The sequence below is a fragment of the Lepisma saccharinum genome, chromosome 4 (assembly GCF_977018435.1).
Source record: "Lepisma saccharinum chromosome 4, izLepSacc3.1, whole genome shotgun sequence".
Taxonomy (NCBI): domain Eukaryota; kingdom Metazoa; phylum Arthropoda; class Insecta; order Zygentoma; family Lepismatidae; genus Lepisma; species Lepisma saccharinum.
The window spans coordinates 95,589,974-95,614,044 of NC_139232.1; the positions used below are offsets into that span (position 1 = coordinate 95,589,974).

General features: G+C 36.5%; 1 non-coding gene across 1 annotated transcript; it reads left to right on the forward strand.

Moving 5' to 3' along the window:
* The first annotated feature begins 23,752 nt into the window (after window positions 1-23,752).
* TRNAT-CGU (transfer RNA threonine (anticodon CGU)) lies at window positions 23,753-23,827 on the forward strand. The gene has a single exon. It is a non-coding gene; the product is annotated as a tRNA-Thr (tRNA).
* The last annotated feature ends 244 nt before the right edge of the window (window positions 23,828-24,071 follow it).

Sequence of the window (24,071 nt, forward strand, 5' to 3'; positions counted from 1 at the left end):
CTTGGGCCCCTCTGGCTGAAACAATACGCCACTGCTTATTATCGCAAACGTCGTCATATGAGATGTTTCGTAAATCCATTTTTTAAATAAGCGACACTATCTGCTGAATTTCTGGGATTATATAAAATTTCAGGAACACAGAGAGATAACATAGCGGGGCCCCTACAGCTCGCCCCCCCCCCGCATTGCGGGGGTTGCGGGGGCAGCAGCTACGCCACTGTTTCGTAGTAAATTAAAATAGACAAAACAATACATCTTGTAATGGGGGAAAATGTGTTACCTACAATTTATAATTTAGAAAGGAAATTATTATATTCGTAGTGTTATACTTATAATTATTTTTGCGTAAATAGTCACTAAGAAACATATTTTTTGCATGCAAGGGACAAAGATTGATGTCGGATCATCCATATACACAAACTGGGGTAAACATGTTTCAATAATATTAGCAAATTATTACTATCTGAAGGCATACAGGCAACGCATTTTATTTGTATTCAACATCAAAATTCGGTAAACTGATTTAATTAGAGGAAAATTTTAGTGTTTGGAAAAAACATTATAACTTGAACAGTATGTGCAAGCAAACATTCTTGTGAAGGTATATAGACCTAGTTAAAGTTTCATATAAATACACAGTTGTTATTAATCTGCCAAATTATTTTCGAGAAAGTATGAAAATGCTTCATGGAATTATAAATCTAATTCTAATAACTTGTCTAATCGTTTACTTAATATGTAAGAAATACTGTCTTATAACACTAAATTTCTCATTTCTGGCACTGATCACTTACTTGTAAATAGATTAAACTTTAAACACGAGGTAAGGGTCTTAGGTAAGAGGATCTTCCCCGCATTCACTGAAGGGTGCAAAATGGCCTGGTGTGCCGACGCACCCAAAATTTTTAAATCAATCAATCAATGTCTGTCGACAGCAACTACATTGTAAGTATTTTAATTATACTTTCTGGATTTAGGTTAATATCGGCGATGAGGATGAATAATGAATGAACTGTTGAAATAGATAAAGAAACAAATAGGAAAAACATCCTTCTATAACTAAATTCTAAGATAATAGTAACTAGTACGGAGATAAAATAAATTTTCATCTATGTTTCCTTTGATAATGTAAATGCTGCAGATATCTAATTAAAATTACTTCTCCAGTAATATTACGATTTAATGTCAGACCTTAAACGAAACAAGATTACATATAGCTGCAACCACGGCCTTGTTAATGTTATTATTTCAAATTAAATAATTATCAATTATGTTTAAACTCATAGACGCGTAAGTACACCATAAGTATTATTTAGCGACGAATAAACTCAACCACATCCTCCAAGAATGTTTTGAACAGTGTATTCAATATGGATCATAATTTTTTTGTGCGAAAAGTTATACATAAATCTTAATATTCTTCTTAAGGTCTTTGTACAAATATTCCGATTGAGAGTAATTTATGCCGTGCATGAGTATTATCTTTTCTTTACACAATACGTGTTCATTATTTTCAAACTGAATTTTTCAAAATAGTAAGGTGGAGAAGTATCAGGTGAACATACTTGGATGTAAAATTTATTGTTTATTTTTATGGTTTTATAAACTGATTTGATTGATTTAATTTTATTTCAGAGTTCGTTCAGTGTCGTCAGTGTGGTTGAGATATGGAACCAGTGCTATGGGATTGTAAGTAGGCCTTCCTTTTTCATTTCTCGTACGAATAGAATACAAACCATGCTTTGTTTGATTGTTAATCAAATATCATTTGTGTCTAATTTTGTTCCAAGGAAATCCGAATATAGTCGCATGTAAATGGCATTATATCCATAATGCATATAAATCCAAGAAATGTACACGATTAATTTGTAAATTTTTGCTCACTTTAATCATTAGAAATACGAGTTTCATTTGTAACGTGACGTATGAAACCAAAAAGTAATGCGTGTATTAAAACAGTGACTGAAAACGTACATTATAATCAGGTCCTACGAGACTCCTGAAGTACCCTTATCTATCGTGCATCATCACTTCGGACAGATATATATTTCGTTTAAAGTTTCTCGTAATATGTGTCCATGAATTTTAAAGAACGGAAATTATAAAGAAAGAAGATTGAAATTTGAATGCATTAGAGAGAAGCCTTGTAATTTTATATCCTTAATTTTTTTTGTACAAGTATCCTTCAAGTGCAAATTTGATTTGTCATTTTGGAGCATTAACACGTAAGAATAATTTAAAGAAACTGTTTTTTTAAAAATCATTACCAGATTATTGTTGTTGCTTTTTCAATTTTTTTCTTCATTTATAGCGTAACATTCTTATGAATGAATGGTAATAAAAAAATTGACGACTTCGAACATATTGACCTATTTTCCTCCATTGTCCATTGTAGAGTACTTAGCTTTGTCAAGTACTGTAATTTCGCCCATTCTAAAATTTTAATGCGCTGCTTTAAATGTGTGTACAAAATTACAGATTACAGTAGGTTCAAGTATTCATTTGGATGAAGTTTAGTATTGAAAATGTCTAAAACAACATGCCATTTCAAACTGTTTGCTAAATGTCAAACATTTAGCAAAATGTCAATTTCCTATTGGCAAAAAAAATCCACTTTATGCTCAGTGGACCTTGAGTCGAAAGTCGGGTGGTCGAACCAGTCACCCCCATTATTACAAGACAAAGGCTTAGCTATTTCACTAACTGGAAGCAGCTATTTTCAACTGTTAATGCTCCATTCCGGGGTATATTTTTTTTCGGACACAGAAATATGTCACTGTTCCTCCGTTTCATTAATGTTGTGTCACGAAGTTTATTTACAAAATTAGACAAGTTTGAAAAGTCAGTAGATACTATTTCCGAACTGAAAAGAAATCAGCCCACCTAAAGTTTCAAAAGGATGAGAATACCATGTGTTCAATATTTTACCTGTTTTAATTCGGAATTAAACAGTATGATGCCTATGGAATTTGCTTACTATTTGAAAACCATTGTTTTTGCATTTTTACTCTCAGATGAAAGATAAGTGTCAAGGAATAAAATAAGATTAAATTTATATTTGCTGTTGAAATGTCTAAAACATTTATATAGAATCTAAGCAATAATTTTAGAATGCGAAGTTCAAAGATATATATTGAAATTTAATCATAAGATAGGCTGGAGTATCAGCTGTATTCATGAGTGAACCTAAGAGAAGGGGTGGGAGAAGGGTTTGTACAACTGAGGAGACAGAGTATTTTGTATACCTCGCCACGTATTATTTCTAAATGATGATGATGAAACAATTAAAAAAATAACTAACGTATTTGTCCAGATAAGGGTGAAAGTTTGTCAGGCTAGCAGTTGTGAATGTTGAATTTGTGGTTCAAAATAAATTTTAGTAATTGTTGAGTTGTCTCTGGCGAACGTAGAGCATCAACAGAAACACTAAAATTTTACTTACATTTTACATTTGTGTGTATATTGTTGTGTGTGTTACGCTCGATACATACTTAACTTTAAATGTGTATGCTTTAATATTGAAACTGTTATTTACCTATTCTTACTATTTTAGTTATAATTTACGAATTATATATATAACTATAAAAACTAAATACTTATGTAATTATTAATCAGGGTGTACTCTAGGAAAGAAGCCGTGGTACTAAATTTATGACTTACTCCTACGTAATAGTATTTCACTCTTATGTTTATATTATAGATATTATTCCTTGCAAAGTGTCTCCTAATAATAGATCTGTGTACATTGTACTTCATCATTGTTAGTATTTGTCAGAATACTGTAATGTATTAAGTGTGGTGTCCTACATACAAATTGCCAAAAATATCATTTAACGATATAGAACAACTAAAATATCTAATAAATAAATAAATAAATAAATACAATCAATTTGAAAATCATGGAGATACCCAGTGCTGAAGTTAAGCAATAGGCTTTAAACTTTTAGTCTGTTCATTGATATATGATTTTTTTAGTCTGTTCATGTTAGCTTCACATAAAAATAATAAGTTTACTCGCTGTAATCATGTGTACATGAATTCCAGCGAACTAGTGACTTTGCAGTAAAGAATCATAGGTTCGCATCCTTTGCAAGGCTTTCTATTTCTCTTGCCATATGGAATCAGTTCATTATCCAGTCTCATCGTCACAATCAACCCATAGGAGAAAAAGGCGGCAGAATACAAGCCAAATATATATATTTTTTAAAAAAATACAACTCCTGAAGAATCTACAGCATTTATATTAAAAAATACATTTATAAGACAATATTAAAGCTCAGAAACGATATTTAGCAATATTATGTTTGAAAAATTTACACGATCAAAAGTAGCAAATTTTAAATTTCGACAGAAGGGTACGATACAAGCTTCTTACGTTGTGAAAATAATATTGAAGGAAGTCCTGCATAATTTTACGGTACAAGAGAGAACGTAAAAAAGCAACTAAAAAAACATATTAAGCCCCAAAAATACTATCTTAACTTTTAATTATATAATGTGTGCGTCTGTGTAAATATGTCTATGTATGCGTGTAAAGGGGGTGTTTTAATCTTGTCTGACAAAATGTTTGCAGCTTAATTTTCTCACTTGAAGTTAAACGATACCGCATTTTCTTCCTTATAATGCAACGACATTAATTGAAATTTGAGTAATTGTTCTGAATATCTCTTGGTATATGTATAAAGAGTGTGTATGTGCGTGTCTAATACGTATGACGAAAGAGACAGAGAGAACGTATTACATAACTATGAATTTTTGAAAGCTTAATTCTCTCACGAAGATATTTTTCATTGTGGATTGGGATGCGGGCATTGTTATAAGGTGCAAAGGGGCAAATTTTGTAAAAAAATGTTCATGTATTGGCTTCGGTAATTGAATTTGGGCGGTGTGTTAATAATAAAAGATGTGGATAAATGATAATGATAGAGAAGAAAACTTAATATGGGGGTTAGTAATTTTTGTAATCGAACACCGATATATTACTCCCATTATTTTGTACTTCCTGAAGCAGAATATAGTACAACTTTCAGAAGCTGCTATAGTAACATGATAAAGCAGTGGAGTGGTTCTTGAAGTGATAATAGTTAAAGAAATAATAGAATAAAAAGTAAGCCAATAGTTCAGTCCTAACAGGTAATCTTTTTTGTCAATGTGACACATTGATTGTCAACTTCTATTTGCGTTTTGCCAAATTATGTTTACAATTTCACACAAATTATTATGTTTTCTAAATGGTGTTAGCACTTGTGATCCAGTAATTTACTAAATTTGGCCGTGCTGTTAATTATAGCTTCATTTTTTAGTAGCAAATCAATGCTATAATGTCACGTATTTGACTTTTTTTGCACGCTGCTGGGTTTTAGGGTTGGTGGTCGTCAAGGTTATGTAGATAATTATAAATGAAGAAAGCAATTGAAGGAATACAACAACAAAAATCTAAGACTTTATTAGATACAAAGTTTTAATTAAAAAAAAATGACAGTCTGGCGGTTCTGCAAAATTTAGTTTTGTTGTTGGAAAAATTGCATGTTGATCTGAGAGTAGGAAATTATATTAATGTAAGAATAGGTTTATTTTTATCGGATAGAACCCGAAACGTAAGCAATGTAATAAAAAAAACTTGCTAGTTTTATTTATTTTTATTCATTTATAATCGAGTAGAAAAAAAATCGAAGATGGACGTTTTGCTTTGATGGTAACTTATATGGTAATTTATTAGAAAGAAGTTCAAAATTTCGATTGTATTGTTGATACAAACACAATGTAGTATGCTGGGAACTACTTTGTATTTTGCTTGTACTGCATTTAGCACATATTTTTCTTTATACATCAGCGAACTGGACTTGTTCTGAGATTCGAAATTGGTTCCTCAGCAGTTTTAACTGATCAATATGGCTGACCTCTTCGTTACCGTGTGTTCACATATGTTACGTGTACACTACGTTATAAAAAAGGGAAGAAAAAAAAGCGATGCACGTTCATGCGAATAATGAAAGAAGGGGTGGGAGACGAATTAAGAATACGAGCAGCTATATATAGACGTCGGTAGATTATTCACCTTTCAAAGAGTAGGGAAAAAAGTACCGGTCTTCGACTGGAAGAATACACACACTTCACGATCCCCACCATCAGTCTTTTTTTCTTCCTTCTGCGTGTTTTTTCCCTCCCTCCCCCTCTCTCTAATCACGACGGCCATCTTGGTTTTTAGGGGCGTTATCTTCAGGTTCGAAGCTGGAACCGTTAAGTATTCTCCAGTAGGGGCGTCGAAGATTGATTTATACCATGTCGTACGTACACACCTTCGCAATGAATGAAAAAAAAGGTGCTTTGAAATGCACTCATCCAGGAACGACGCGTTGTTTAAGCACATGCACAACAGGTTGGAAAAAATCGCACGTTAAAAAAAAATGAAGGAAGGGGGGAAGGTGCTCCGAAAGGTGGGGTGGACTCCAACGTGGGACTATTTTCTTCCGCTGCCGTTTTCGTAAAAGAAGTAATTTGATCTCGAGCAGCGAGCTTTTTCAGTTGAGTCTGCTTCGTGGCATGGGTTGGATGACCTACCGGACGGTTTGAATTTCTTTTACTTCCATGGACCGTTTCAATAACCGATATTCGCAACATGCTAACTCAACTGTCGACTAATGCATGGTTCCGGTGTGAGAATTGAAGCGTATAACCAAATACATACACGTCAAGCCTATGACTCGTTGCCAACACAATTCTTAATTTTTTCACATGCCTTTTCTGTCCAAGAAAATACATGCTTGGAGTTGGGGTCGTGAAGCAACATATTTCACCAGCATTATCATTAGCTACATCACACTGAAGCTGAAGTAAACAAGTGCTGAAATTGTTTTGCGTGAAGTAATCGTTGGCATGCTGTATACATAAATAGAATACTAGGAACGAAACATCATGCCGCATGTCTTAACAATTAAGGTGACAAATTATTTTCGGCTGCAAAACAAATGTACTACACGAAAAGTGGCCAAAAAAACCTGACTGGAATCGTAAAATAGCCACTTTGTCATTCTGTTGGCTTCATATACGTGCCAGATGGTGCAGGTATTCAAAACACCCGTAAACCTTTATAAAATTTATGAGCCCATATGTTTATGGTGTATATTTGATTTGTTAAAAAATCAAAAACACTAAGACCTTTCACGGATCAATGTAAATTGAGTTGCAGAATTTTAAAATTTGCATTAAAATTTTCTAACTTGGTAAAAATTGTTTTACCAAGAGTGGTGTAAGAGTTTCCTACCCGCAGAAATTATACAATATGCTAATCAATCTGTAATTTATCGTGAAGGTCACTTATGTTCATGATCTAGTCTTCTGAGGATTAGAACAACGTGGTTATTTATTATCTTTAGTACTGTAGAAAAATTGTTTTCCTGAAGGAACACCAGTTACACCTAAGCAAGTTCAAAGGACATGAGACGACAGCTCTAAAATTAAATTACACCCACTCTTATTTTTATTTTCCCAATTGAAAATAAGTGGTGGATGTTAATTATGACGAAAAATAACTAAATTGCAGTTGCATTGTCTAAAGCTACAGTTCCTGTTCCTTTCCAAGCCCTGTATTCTAGATTGCAAACTATACATTTTGAAAAAAATGGAAATTATACACTTACATAAACCATTTTATTTCTTTAACTTCATGTTACGCCGTGATTCAATGATTTGTAACTGTACTTTTATTATTTTGACTTCTAAATGTTAAGTAGTAGGTCAACATTAACTGAATCCTTCCCAAGAATAAAACACATTTTAAAATATAAATGAACTCAAAGACCAGAGAATCCGCCCTACCTTAAATTCGAAGTTGCAAAAAATGTTTAAACTATAGAACACGTTAAGATTTTCCTGCAAAGCCAACATTGCATACTTTCAGATCAAATAAAATTGTAACTAGCTTCATAATTTGTTTTTCTAGCTTCATAATGTCCCCCTATTCATTCGCAATTTTGATTGTACGATACACAGTAATAATAATAAAAGTTATCTGCACAAAAAATATTTCATAGATATTTTAGGCTGGAAACATATGATTTCTCTCCCAGGTGTGGTGTCAAATTTTATGTATTGAGGGGAAAATTCTAGGAATGAAAAAAAGCTATTTTTTAAAAAATATGCTCTCGTTTACCTTCAGGTCAAAAAGTTAAAAAAAAAAACTATTTTGTTTCCTTAATACAATCCATTATCTATATGCGTTTCTTAAATTAATTTAACTTATTGAGAGAGCAAATAAATAAACCAAAGCAATACAAGATCATTTGATAGCATTAAGAAGGAATAGCAATTATTGAGCTGCATGTTTTTCACGAGATTAGTGCAGTTATCTACATGCCTTTGTTTTATTCGCATTGGTTAATTAGATACATGGTCACATATTTCATTTCAGCTATAAGCCTAATATCTATTTCAGAGGCTTAACGGTATAAAATATTTATTGTGTTCGAAAAATACATTGCAGAAAAACGTTTTGTTAGTAGGTATATTAAGGAAAAATATTAAGTGATTTTTTTAACCTCCAAGCTATCTTTTGCTTCTTACACTATCAGTAATTACTATCTTAATACTGTTTAGTAAGCCACTTTTTTCTCATAGCCTACTTCAGAATCTCATTGTTGTTAGTATCAGATGTATCGACAGGACGAGAATATAAAGTAAAGCTTTTTGTTACATGTAGTGTGAGTACAAATGTTACTACAGAATGAACCCATGAAAATATAACATATATGTCCATATTTTCGTGTTTATCGAAAAGGAATTAGAAGTTTCAACACATATGTTCCAGTAGTAATTTACTTTAAAATAGTTGTGAAAACAAATATAAAATGTATTGTGTCACTGGCAGCAACTGTGTAGCAAAACGTGCTGTGTTGTAAAATACCAGAGAAAATAATATCTATAATTATATTCGCAGAGCATTCCAATTTTGTAAAAGCAGTTTCTTTGTCGAATTTCAATGACTGTTTTCCAGTAAGAACTTTTAAAAACCTAGTATGCAATATGTACTAAGCTGGGTATGATTTATTTTTGATAGATGGAATGTAAGATACATAACTACTAATTTGTTGTGTCAAATATAAAAATTACATATAAAGTATGTGGCAGAATTTTTCTATTGGAAGTTTTGTAAATTTAGAAGTGGAAAATAGGAAAATGAGTTATCCTTGTAGAATTCGTGGAATAGTAAAATCAAAAAGCTAAAATGCAATATTGTCTTAATAATATTTTGAAACGTTTGACAAAAAAGATTCGAAAGAGCTATTTATCGAATTCTTTTGCAGTTAGTGTTGAGGTCAGGTATGTACAAAATATATATTAGTCAGCCATGTAGCTTAAAATTTATTATCAGTGTGGTAGGCCAGCTCATAGTTAATTGTTGTGTTGGTAGGCGAGATGAATTTAAAAAAAAAATAAGTAAATGGAGGTTGTAAGAAGCTGGGCAGGTTTATCTTAACGTTTATGTTATTTTAAAACACACAGGTTCAGGTTAAATTTTGAAATTTGTTAAAACATATAGTCTAATTGAAAGGGTAACGATGTTTTCGTATTGTTTAAGTAATTTGAAAGACATCTTTGTATGTGTTGTAGTAAAAGAGGGTGTTGAAGACAAGTGAAATGATTTCTTTACACTGAAGTTTAAGCATTATAAAAATACTGTTATGGTAATTAATGGTGTACATCTACAGAAGAAGCCTTACCAGTTGCACCAGAGAGGTTCCTGTTTCGAAGCAGGAAGCATGTTGCAAGAAAGGCATTGAATTACATTACAGACCGGTTGTGCGATCCCACCGCCTGCAACTCTTTCCTGTTGCCTGGACCCGAGCCTTCAGTTACCGCCAATGCAACTCGGTCACCGCCGGCTTCGCAAAACCTTGTGCAAAACATTTCGCGGTCAGAGCACACCACACTTCCTTTCAATGCTCTTCCTATATATCTTCCGACGACAACAGACATGGCACGACGGTGAAAAGCTGGGGGAGGTGTGGAAATAACAACACAATGCCCTTGTGCATCATTATTTTATCGTTGTGCTAATTTTGGTGCTGCGTAAGCACCGGTGTTATTATTACGCACTGTTGCTATGTGCATTATGGTTGTGCGTGTGTGCAAAACTACAGTTATGCAATCGTAGCCCCACACAAAGATGGTTGACAGCTGCGATGGTATTGGTTTACAAGCACGAGAACACGTTCAAGAAGCAGAGGGGGAGGGGGCCATGTCTACCGCACAAACACTCACTTTCTTCCACTCGGTGCTCCAACAGTACGCACTACAGTCCTGAACAACAACGGCTCATTGTAGTCACTCCTTTCAAATGCCTTTTTTCTTGCAAGGTACTCTGTACGTCTTCTTAATGAAGCAACACTGCACGTGGTGTTACGTGTGTGTGTGTTAATGTTGATTGTGCGCGCACATTACACGCATGCACTCGCGCTCTTGTCTTACGAGAAAGTGTTTGTGTTGATGTGTGTAAAGTGTTATATGCACGCCGATTCCTGCCTCTAGACAGAACAAGGTCACCCCGCGAACTAACAGCTGTACAACCTTGGGAGTGGCATTACGTAACATAAAAGACGTAATCAGCTGGTAAAGCGACTCTTGCCAAGGTTGCTTCGCCCGTCCCCGGTACGTGAAAATATGCTCTCTGTCTGCAACCCCTCCTTTTTTTCATCTTTCCGCAAGTTTCAGTCTCTCAGACACAACAGTGGCATAATCCACACCCTGAAACGTTTGCTGTGAAATCTCTCGCGAATCGGCTAACAGAGAAACGGCGTGTCGCTGATACGTTACGTAATCCTTGTGCCAACAAAAAAATCTCTCTCTCTCTCGTCTAGCCAAATGTGACTCAACGCTTTGTTGCACGACAAGGGCATAGAGGCGGTAACCGAGGTAGGTCGGGTATTTCCAGGCAAGGTAGTCCAGTGGTCAGCGTTGTCGACTCGTTTCGTTACCGGATGGCTGTGTTCTTGTTGCGTTAATGCAACCGAATCTAATAAGTTAGTTTTTGTTTGTAAACAGTTTCCTTGGGCTTCTACCTACACTGAAAGTGAATTTGCCCTTGAAAAGGCATGGTTTGTAATCGAAAGGGCGTCACCACCGGGTGACTGAGGGAGCTCCAGCCCCCCCTCCCACTCAGGCCCACCCAAATTGTCAACAAGAAATGTACAGAATCATGTATGGTAGAGGGAGAGAATGGGGAAGTAGAAAGAGGCGTAAAGAGAGAGACGAACGATAGACAAGTAAAAGGACAAAGTTGGAGAGACAGACAGACAGAGACTGAGACAGCAATAAATAAACTTAACGAGAAGATAAAAGTGCAACAAGTACATAGATAGAGAGGAAGCTGAAAGTAGTAGAGACATAGAGGAAGAAAGGAAAGAGAAAGATACAGGAAGGAAGAAACAGAGAGGAGACGGAAAAATAAAATATGTGAAAGTAGAGATAAACAAAGGGGAAGAAATTAAAATGAAGGAAACAAACAGAAATAAAGAGAATGAGAGCAAGATCAGGAAAAAGTAAGAGAAGGAGGAAAAGTAGAAGAAAGAGGATTGAAGCAACGTTGGGAGAAAGCAAGGAAGAGAGGAACTAAGCAAGAAAAGGAGAAATCGGAAGAGAGAGAGAGAGAAAGCTGAAAGTGGTAGAGAAATAGAGAGGAAGAAAGAAGAGAAAAATACAAAGATGAAGAAAGAAGAAAAGGCAAGGAAGCAGAAAACAAAGATAATAAAATAAAAATAGAGAGAAACGGTGAGCAAGAAAGATAAAATGAAAGAAAGAGAAAAGAAGGAAGAAAGAAAAGAAATAAAGGAATAAGGAATAAAAAGCTAAAATGAAGAAGATAGTGAAAGAGAATGAGAGCAAGATGCAAAAAAGAAAGGAGGAAGAGAACGAAACAAGTGATACATTAAGAAAGATATAGATGGAATCTTAGCAGCCATGAACAACAGAGGCATGAGCCCCACCAAAACAAAATTCTCTGTTAGCTCCACCGAGTCCCCATGGCAGATTAGTCATCCCAAGGGTCCCCAGGTTAGAATTCCCGGTTTCACAGTGTTTTTTCCTTCATCATTCATCCTCATCACCGCGACTAACCTAGGGACAGGGCCGGTTCCACCTGGAGGGCGATAGGGGCGATCACTGCCATGTTTTTGGTTGTATTATTATGTCTAATATTTCCAAGACTCAAATGTTCCGTCTTTTATCACCAAGTTTAACAGAATCAAGAATATTTTTTAAAGTTCAAGTTTCATCTAATCGGATCTGGGCCTACAGTTTAAATTTGAATCCGAACCACTGTGCATTGTGCCTCAAAAGGGAATAACCGAGACGCTTGAGTGATTTTTGTTTCTTTGTTTATTCACATTACTCAAACTACAAGAGGCACTCCTCACAAAAAGTTTGGAATATTGTTGTATTAGGCAATAGGTGATAGGCACTGAGGCATATGTCGGCGAAAAGACGAGGACGCCCACAGACAGATACCATGTGTTGTTGCATTCCAAGGCTGTGTCTATCAGCTATTGTCTAATATAACTTGTGGGGAGTGTATTATATGTGCACCTATAAAAACCTACAAAAATAACATTGACCATTTTTCAGATTTTGCAAGAATTTCAATTTCGTCCTTGAATAAATGAATGAGTTTGTTCCGGTGAAAGGCAGGCTCCAGAAGTCTGCAGTCTGCAATATTTTTTCATAACCATTAATGCAAGGCTACCAGATTTCGTAAGGACAGTCCATTTTTTAAAATCTCTCTCATGACATTTTTAGAACTGCAGTCGTGTCGCGATTTTCTTTTGTTTTTAACCAAAAGTGGGTGAAACGCGAGGTAAAAGAACCTGATTCAATCAATCCAACAGCATTTTGGATCTTCTCTTTGTTCCACATCTTCGAATCTGGCTCCTCTTTTCAAAAAATCCTGGGTACATGCCTGCGATATACTGTTTATGTAAAATAGTGCAACCGTACACACAGAGAACTAAATGCATCATATCGGTTGATGCACCATAATGCATCGATTCATGCACTAAAGTGTGTTTTGTAGCTTCTTCTAGGAATCAGATTCACATTTAATGCATTTTGGTGCATTTTTGTATATCGTGAAAGAAACACCAAAGTGCATCATTTGATTCAAGTAAGGATTTCTTTCAGTCGAGATGCACTTTAATGCATCAGCTGATGCGTTTTGATGCACCAGCATGCATGTTTTTTAATGATGCAGAAAGGTGCTTCAACTGATGCATTAAAGTGCTCTCGACTGAAGGAAATCCTTACTTGAATTAAATGATGCACTTTGGTGTTTCTTTCACGACATACAAAAATGCACCAAAATGCATTAAATGTGAATCTGATTCCTTGAAGAAGCTACAAAACACACTTTAGTGCATCAATCGATGCATTCTGGTGCATCAATCGATATGATGCATTTAGTTCTCTGTGTGATAGTTTGGAATTGATTCTCGGTGAGAATACCCGGCTGAAATCCCACCTACCAAAGAGTTCAGCCAATTCCTAAAGAGGTAGAGAAGCGATGTTAAATAACGTAAACAAAATACAAATACAAACTCTCTGTCTCTGTACAGTGGGATCCATGAGTATTACCGTGAAAATTGTCCATCACCATGTTCGTGCACTTTATTTGACTCAATAACAGCTTCAAAAATTAAAAGAAATCTCAAAACAAGCTGGTGACAACTTCTGCACCAGCATACATAAAAATCCATCGCTTAAAAACGCATGGGATGTAAGAGAAAAATTAAAGAAAATAGTCATGGACAATTTGGAGGATAATACTCATGGATCCCACTGTACAGTGGGATCCATAAGTATTGCTCAGCAAATTGTCCATGACTATTTTAGTTTGTTTTTATCGTTATCCTACGTATTTTTAAGGACAGTATTTTTATGTTTACTGGTTCAGAAGTTGTAAGATTGTTTGGTGTTTTGTGTAATTTCTTGAAGCTCTCATTACATACAAGAAAGGGACTAAACGTGGTGATGGACAATTGCTTTGTAATACTTATGGATTCCACTGTACTAGAGTACTGCATGGAACCACTTTCGCTCGTTCGAATCTCCCACGCTCGAGCGTTTACAATAAAATATCATTTTATTGTGGCAATAATCGTAGACACATACGTATGTAAAATATCCGTCCTGGCAGTTTCAGCCCACAATCATCTGTTTCATTTTCATATATCACTGTATTGGTAATATAGACTAAACTACATTTTAACATGGAGATGATGACTGTTTACTTAAGTTTCAATTTCACTGCGTCTTTCTCCTCAAGATCCATATTGAGGAGCCACTTCCACAGACAAATTACGGTTACACGTGTACTACTGGGTTTCGAGCGTGTACCGCCCGTTTTGCCTGTTCGATTGTTATTCGCTCGAGCGAAGAAGCTCTCGATTCCTTACGCTATCTAGCGTCGTCCGTGCGAACTATTTGGCGCTCGAGGGAAATGCTCTTCTTGCAGCACTCTTAGCATATATTTGTATTTTTGTTATTTTCATCTATTCTGCTATTTTTGGCTAATTGCGACAATGAAGATGAGTGATTAGATGAAACCACAAATAAACTTACAATACGTTTATCTGTGATGAAGCTGATGCAAAGAACACTTATGCATAGTCCGGGACTCGAACCTCGGTCGCGAGATCGAAAGTCGACCATGTACCATTCACGTACAGTGGGATCCATTAGTAATACCGTACAAATTGTCCATGACTATTTTCATTAATTTTTATCTCGCATCCTATGCGTTTTTAAGCGATGGATTTTTATGTATGCTGGTACAGAAGTTGTCAACAGTTTCTTTTGAGTATTCCTATAATTCTTGAAGCTGTTATTGGGTCAAATAAAGTTGCACGAACATGGTGATGGAAAATTTACACGGTAATACTCATGGATCCCACTGTACCCCGTTAGAGGTTACTGTAAAATTTACAATATTCTACTGATAAAATTGAACAATCTGTTAATTTACAAAATAGAAAACGCAGACATAGATTATTACATGTTATATCGCTGTGTGCGAACCAGAAGGACGTAACTGTAATGTATAAAATTTGCAGGAGAGGAAACAGTGTGTTCTTAGAGAAATGTCTGGCTATTAAAAAGAGTAAACATTTGAGATAACGTGCTAAAGATTAGAACTGAACATATGTGGATCTGACTCCAAGTAGAGGTTTACACTATTTAAACTAAAGTTTGAGTTATGTTCATCTGGTTCTCGTACAACGAGTATAGTACAAGGGCTGTTATTTATGTATCCGGAACTGGCAACACTAATGTTGCTAGGTAACTTCTAATATATCCATCGTAAAGTTTGACATTTCTATGGTATATGTACCCGGAACGTTGTGCTTACGGATGCTAGTTTTGTTTGTTGAAAATTTCATCGGAGGCCAACAATTGAATTAACTCTAGAACATTTTCGAGTAATGATTTTCTACGACTTTCGACATAGATTATCTCAACAACAGTGCATCGATCAACTCACTTCGACTTTTGGCGATGAAGCACCATCTAAAAGCACTGTATATCACTGGTTTAGTGAATTCAATCGTGGCCGTCATTCGCTCACGGACGAATCTAAAGAAGGCCATCCAAAATCGGTTGTTGTGCCAGAAAACATTGATGCTGTGCGAGAACTGATAATGCAAGATCGTCATGTGACATATCGTGAGATTATTGAGGCATCCCTGGGCATTAGTATGACTAGCATACATAAGATATTGCATGAACATTTAGCCGTGAAGAAGATTTGTTCGCGTTGGATCCCGCATAATTTGACAATCGCTCAAAAAAAAGGCTCGTGTCGATTGGTGCAAACAAATACCCACAAAATACAATCGTGGTGCTTCAAAAGTCGCGTATAACATCTACACAGGTGACGAATCTTGGATCTATGCATATGAGCCCGAAAGCAAACAGAAGTCGACGGTGTGTGTGTTCCAAGATGAGCCAAACCCAACAAAAGTTGTTCGTGCAAGAAGCACTTCGAAGCAAATGGTCCCCTGTTTTTTTAGGAAAAATGGACATGTGGCTACAGTGCCACTAGAGAATCGTAGAACCGTCAATTCTGAATGGTACACAACCATTTGTTTGCCAGAAGTCTTTGGGGAAATCAGCAAAAACAACCAGCGACGCAGGATCATTCTTCACCATGACAATGCGAGTTGTTACACATCGGTCCAAACAACTCAGTATTTGACCGGTGAAAACATTGAATTGATGGGTCATCCGCCGTATAGCCCTGATTTAGCACCCAATGATTTCTTTTTGTTCCCGTACGTGAAGAATAAGCTACGTGGTCAACGATTTTCGATGCCAGAAGAAGCAATTGATGCGTTCAAAATGCATGTTTTCGAGATACCTCAATCGGAATGGACAAAGTGCTGAGAATTGGTTGAAATGTATGAAAAAGTGCATCGATCATCATGGAGAATATTTTGAAAAACAATAAAACCATTTTCAATGATACATTTTTTTGTTTGTTTGTTATTCCGGATACATAAATAGCAACCCTCGTACACGTATAGTACAGTGTTGATACATACATAAGAATATCTTTCAAACTCTAATATTTTATCTTTTATAAAGATAGATCATGATTGTAAATTTCAGTTGTGTGCAAATTTTCAAAAATTGATTGATTAGGTCAACTATGTTTATCCATTTTTCCAGCCACCTTTTTCCAGTAGTAAACCGTCCCCTGGATAAAATACAAATGTACGAGAAGCGTTTAACTTCAACCGGAGCTTTTAATTTTTCAGAACTCATTTGGGATAGTGGTAATGTTATATCCTTGAATTCAAGGGGGCCGGGTTCGATACCCGTTGGGGGCACGTAGTGTTCGGATCCCACTGTGAAACAAAAGCTCAACAAACACACATGGACAGCACACAACGCAAGACCCACAGATAATTAAACTTGCTGTGAGTCCAGACGCCAGTGCCTCGTCAGTCTGCAAACTGCAGTCCAATGGGGGAGAGGTTGATATTTGGGTGTCTTAAGAAAGGTTCACCTTTGATTTGTTGGGCGAACCTATCGTGTCTATTTAGGGACGGTATCGTGACGAGATAAGACGAGAGTCTGCCAAGTCTCGTGTGCGAGGTCTGTCTCGTTGTCGGTCTCGATTTATCAACACATGTCTCGTTGAGGTACAAGGGAAGGGATGGAAAAATCCGGATAAAATTTTATCCGAATATCGGATAATTTTCTATCCGGATTTCGGACATATGGATTATCCGGATATCAGGATTATCCAAAATGTCCGGATATCCGATATCCGGATATTAGTATTATCCGAATTGTCCGAATATGTGCATTATCCGGAATGTTTTATCGTTTACTATCCGTTTTAGGGTTATCCACATAATCTTTTCTTCGTCACGTTCGTATTTCACTGTATGGATTTTCACAAATCCTCATCAAATCTGTACTATCTGGATATTCGGATAATCCAGATATTCGCATTAACCAGATATCCGTAGGCTACTATCCAGATATCGGAATTACCCGGATTTCGGATAATCCAGATATTCGCATTATCCAGATATCCGTAGGCTACTATCCAGATATCGGAATTACCCGGATTTCGGATAATCCAGTTATTCGAATTATCCAGACATCCGTACTATCCAGATATCGGAATTATTCGGATATTAGGAAAATCCAGATATTCGGATTATCCAGATATCCGTACTATCCAGATATCGGAATATCCGGATTTCGGATAATCCAGATATTCGGATTATCCCGATATCCTTACTATCCATATATCGGAATTATCCGGATTTCGGATAATCCAGTTATTCGGATTATCCAGATATCCGTACTATCCAGAAATCCGTACTATCCAGAAATCCGAATTATCCGGATATTCGGAATTTGTAATTCCGATATCCGTTATCCGGACTTTGTGGCAATCCCTAGTAAGAAGTCTTCTGCAGGCACTCTAATGTCAATTTCTCTCTTCCACATAATACACCCTGGGCTGCACTTTTGCAGGCTGATGACACCCTGGCGCCTGACAACAACCGACCAACTATCCTTTCAACGTGAATAGCAACATGTATGGGACATCAAGATTAAGAGAATCTAATATACGACTATCCTTAACTTTGTTGACTGGTTCATATTCCCTGTCACTGACCAGTATTTTCTTTATTCGTAAATATTTACCTTTCAAGGGAACTCTCGTTTTGCCTAAAATGGCGACCCACAGCATGAATCACCTTATCTTGTGCTGATAAGCTGTTGAGTGAGATTGTCCCATTTCCTTCCGGTCCATTGGCCTTCCTGCAGAGTAATCAACATCAGGTTTCCTAAGAAGGATCCTGAAAACATCTTTGTCTTTAACGCAGTGAAGGCGCTAAAGAGAAAAGGGGAAAGGAAAGCAGGGTGGGGGCAGTCGCAATTAGTATACATCTAAACAACACATAAAAAATGCGTATTTGGAGTAAAATATAATTTATTTACCGTATTTCACAGCATAATCGTAGTAGATTTTATACCATTTTTTTGCACAAGAGTGGCGTTTGACCATTATGTCGAGCATTTTTTTAAAAAATGTGCCGATATTTTTGATACTTAAAAGTCAATTTTTATTAGGTAAACTGTCTTTGGTACAAGATTAGGATGCACGGAATAGTTGTGAATATACCGGGTGGCCAGAATTAAAGTTGCCCAACTCAGAGCCCTCTGTAGCCTGTTTGAGGCATCGTAGAACTCTGAAATTTGGTGAATCCACTATGCAGACCATGGGGAAGAGGATGGCGATAAAGAAAGAAAAAGTTCAATTTTCCGCCACCAGGTTGAAATGTGGCGCTGTGCTTCCATGATACTTTGTAATAATGACGTAAACTGCTCCCATTGGTTATGGATTTGCCTTTACCTTGCAATCTTGCAATAAACGATAGATTATTTTCTCGAAACTTCCAGCCACTAACAAATGTCTTTTTAATTACTAACTGAGCTAAATCACGTATGTTTTTCAATATTCATTATTACAGCGCCACATTTCAACCTGGTTGCGGAAAATTGAACTAATTATTTTTTATCGCCATCCTCTTCCCCATGGTCTGCGTAGTGGATTCACCAAATTTCAGAGTTCTACGATGCCTCAAACAGGCTACAGAGGGCTCTGAGTTGGGTAACTTTAATTCTGGCCACCCTGTACGTTAAAATTGAATACACCAAATCGACGCACATCATCTCTTGAAGACAGTTTACCGAACATTCCCCCCCCCATCTGATTAATGTAACACATTAGTTGTTATTATTTTTGTGCACTGCAGTCGAAATATTACACTTGAGAAAATTTACTGTTGCGAGGTACGTGCTTGAAAATTTAATATTCTGTATTCGAAGATTCTGATTGGCTTCGTATCTGACGCGAAAATGCAACGGTTTCGCGTTGAAATGTTGTAAACCAATTTTTGGACTGAAAAGACAGGGTGTGACAATTATGCGGGAAAATGCGGTATGTCGTTTTTCTTGTTTCCTAGGAGGCGATAGGTGTAGGCTCGTCGTTCCTTATTTCATAGGCTACTGGTTGAGTTAACATCTCAAACCAAATAGATCACTAACATACAAAAAAAAATGTGCGTAAGTAATGTCTACTCTTAAAATTTAAAGGTCTGTTAATTGACAAAAACGGGACGCGACCGTTTTTTTAAAATTTAACTTCGAATATTTTATCACGCGTAGAGATATTTAATGATTATAAATTACGGTGACGTGTATATCATAAATATGTTTTTAAAATTAGTAATTAAAATTACCATGGTCATTGGTGGTTGGACGGTGGTTGGATGACGGAGGACGTTGACGGTCTTAGACAATCATTTCTCCAGTCAGCGTTTTACAGTGAAGAAGATATATTTATATATTGGGATTGGAAGAAAACAAAACAAGGATGGAGCGAAAACAAAAGCAAAAGATGAAAGTGGAAGCATGTAAAGAGGCGAGGAGGAAATGTGTAAAAGTCAAATCTCAATAGAATGGAGGAAAATGGAATTACTAAGTGAAAGGTGAGGATTCAATACAGTTGCTTCGATGAATAACGGTGTCAAAATTGTTGAAGCAGATAATTTTCCAAAGAGGAGGGGGTAAGGGGTCTATGATCGAGGGTGCGTCTTGAAATTGGATATGCTTGTGTCAAAGTTTACCATTGCTTCTTTTGAGAGCTAATCCGCACTGGGCCTACAGTTTAAAGTGACATCCAAACCACTGTGTAATGTGCCTCTACCGATTATCGAACCAGAAACACTGGATTACAAAGCGAGGGCGCTACCATTACTCCACATTGGTGGGGCAGGATATTATTGGGCATATGTGCATTTTTATCACTTATGTCACTCTTCTGATACTCTTTGACTAACGGTGAAAGCAGGGTTTTATCCGGAATTTTCTATCTTGAGGGGTGCGGTAAGTTCGTATTTTGGGGTTGTAAGGGTAAATTGGGCCTATGTGAAAAATTGTAGCAGATGTTGAGGAAATGTTGGGGTGTTTTAGGGGAGTGTTCGGGTGTGTGGATAAATCACTGGGTGACGGTGAGGATGGATTGTGTTTATGCAAAGAAACACCAATGTCGAGGCCAGGATTCAAACCAGGTATCCACGGTAACAAGGTCGTGGCGATTGTGTGTGTCAATATGCAACAATTTATGGTAAATTATTATGGGTACTGATAAACGTATTATAATATATCTGTGCTATGCCTTTATTTTCTTCTGTTTAGACAATAATAATCTGTTTGATATTGTTGTACAGTCACGGACGCTTGTGGGTTGTAATGATCCCATTGAAAATTGGTGGGTTTTTTGCAATCCAGATGTGTTCCTGAGTGTACAGTCCTGAACACTTCTGGATTATGACGACCCTATCGAAGTAAGCCCTCGATCTCTGACCGCCAAGCGCCTTGTGTGTAGACAACCCAAATAACATTGTAATTCTGCAGCTTGTATACCAATTGCGGATATGCATCTTTATAGATGAGACAAACGCGAGATGAAGATTGTTGGATGTAGGCCTAATCTTCCGTGTTCTTGAAATGGAGAAATGCTTCTCCGGAATTGCTTTGGAACGTACATGATGCATGTGCATTACCGCAAAAATGTAAAATGAACATTTTAAAATTACGTCCACGCATTTAAATTTAAAAAAAGTTCAGGAAAGTTTGTATAGTCTTAATCATTTCTTCTTTCCCACCCGATTCCAGGACATTTGTGCATCCCGAAGAAACTATTCAGAACATCGGGACAAATGATACCATTCCGGGATTGTCCTGAAAATCTGGGACGTATAGCGTCCCTAGGTATGATCTGGCTATCAAAATCCACTTTCGACCACATGAAAGGTCACACATTTATTAAATGAAGTCTGTCTACGAACTTCTAACTTCTCTACATAAAATGAGCATAAAATGCTTTTGAAAAAGCTAATCCAAGCTTCTCTTTAAAAAAGAATTACAATATTAGAATTAGTCTTTTCCTCCTTGCTACAAAATTAAAAGTAACATATCGGTGTTATTTTAATATTCGTATGTATGTACACTTAACAGTGCAGGGTCCATTTAGTCGAGGATCTCCAGTTGAATTGCGAGGACATTATTTCAACCTCCTTAATGTTAAACAAATCCTCTCGGGTGTTGAAGATGAAACTGGCAGTGTAGCCAAGATCACCAACAATTTGTGCATATTTGAGTACAAGAGCTTGTCACAATTTTCTACTGTCTACAGTGAGACACTGGACATGTCTTTTCAATTACTGTTGGCCACATTTTTCATTCAGATTTGAAAATGTAAAAAATCTCAACCAGGCCATCCAACATTTTGACACACTGTTCCAATGAATGAGGAATAGGCATTTCATATTGGAATAACTTGCTGCAATTTTTCAATGTGTTGACTGTGTTCAGAGAAACTTGGGTTCATTTCTACTACAAAATGGTCCAAAAATGAACAACAGTAAAGTTTCTACTATAGTGTATACGATTTCACAAGTCACCCTATTGAGTATTGATAATTTTCTGTCCATCTTGTGTCAAACAACTTGAGAACGTTACAGTACTTCCCTAGGTATCTTGCACTGCATTTTTACAACCAAATTACTTTGAGAAGATTAATTGATTTATTGAAAATATTTTACTTCGCCTTTTGTGCCACCTTTTGGCTAATTTCCGAAGATCGGGATGAGCAGGAATTAATTATTTTTAATCTAAACTTGTATTAATTAATAAACTGAATATTTTAAGATCATATTTCAAAATGTGTAGCTTTACGTTAGTTGGATTCATGTCTTTCTTAGCTCGTATTTGCAAAAAAGAAAAAAAAAGCTGACTCCTGAGAAAAAGGGGTTGTTGCCTGAATTATTTAAATTTTTTCTACCTCTGGCGACGAGCATACAACCACAACTGATATCCTTCTTAGGTTGCTAGCTGTAAGTGAAAACGTCCATCTCTGTAGTGACGACATTTTGTTAACACTGGCAGTACCTATCTATATTCTTTCAGCTTACATCATATTCCACCTGCCGCGCATTTACTTGTGTTTTGTATTTTTGATGTTGAAATATGGTAAGAGAATGGTCTTGCTATCTACGCCACCGAACTTCTCTACTGTTGTTCGAATTAATAGGTATGCAAGTGTTTATTTTCTCTAGTCATATGGAAAACGTTAGTAGATATTTCACTTTTTACACTGTGGTATTAATATCACAGACTGAAAGGCTAAACCGGAAAACTTATCTAAATTTAGGAGCAGTAATTACATGCTCTGTTTTTTTGTCCAAGACTTTGATTTAATATTGGAAAAGTTTACCTAAACCGAATTTTCTTTACTATGGGGCTTCTTTAGATATATTAAGCGAATATTTGCTTAATTATTTATAGATATTTTGTTTATACTATTGCACTATACATGCAATATTTATGAGAATGTGCCTATGCTTCAGTGTGCAAATTAACGGGGGGATGTAGGTGATCCCCCCCAAATATCCCCGACAAATGAACATCATTTTTATCCCTGCCATGCCAAGGATGTTTTTATCCCTCTGGAAGAAAAGGGAATTGAAGCATTGGTGTATATATACGCATATATCATAAGTGAAAATATGGAATACTGCTGACTGGAAGCTTGTTAGGGAGCGGGGGGGGCTGAACACGACAAAGTTGTATATGTACAACATAATTATTATGTACATTTGTACAGTCCCATTATTATATTCTTTACACTTCTTAATAAGAAAAACAGAAATCCACTTCGAAGTATCGAAGTAGGCAGTTCTTTTTCGGTGCCACAATGAACTAAGCTGCTATCTCACAATGTCGAAATTTTATTTGATTGATCGAACCCGCGACCCCTTGATTACAAGGCGACGACGCTACCACGGCGCCATCGGGGAGGCAGAAATTTCATTTGAAAACTGCGGACTGAACAGATAGGCAGGCGAGCACTGACTGTTTACAGTAAGCAGCTTACTATGCTGCTAGCAGATGGCGGTGCCATCGTGAAGTCAAATATCTTTGCAGCATCTTCTTGTATCTCGGTAACTCTTGTATTACCTAAGGGGAGCGGTTCAGTGTACAGTTAGAGTGTTTTGTAAATTGAGCATTTTAAAATTACGCCCACGCATTTAAATATAAATAAAGTTCGGGAAAGTATAGTTTTAATAATTTCTTCTTCCCCACTCGATTCTACGACATTTGTGCATCCCATAGGGCCTCCCCCATGGCGCAGTGGTAGCGTCATTGCCTCGTAATCGAGGGGTCCCGGGTTCGATACCCGGTGGAGGCACAAGTGGTTCGGATCCCACTTTAAACTGTAGGTCCAGTCCCGATTAGCCTTACTTTGCATGAAGTGGACTTAAAACACCAACTCAAACCAAACCATCCCATAGAAACTATTCAGGACACCGGGACAAATGATAACATTCCGTGCTTGTATCGGAAAATCTGGAACGTATAGCAGGCCTAAGTATGATCAGGCTATCAAAATCCAATCTGCCCCCACATGAAAGGCCACAACTTTATTAATTTAG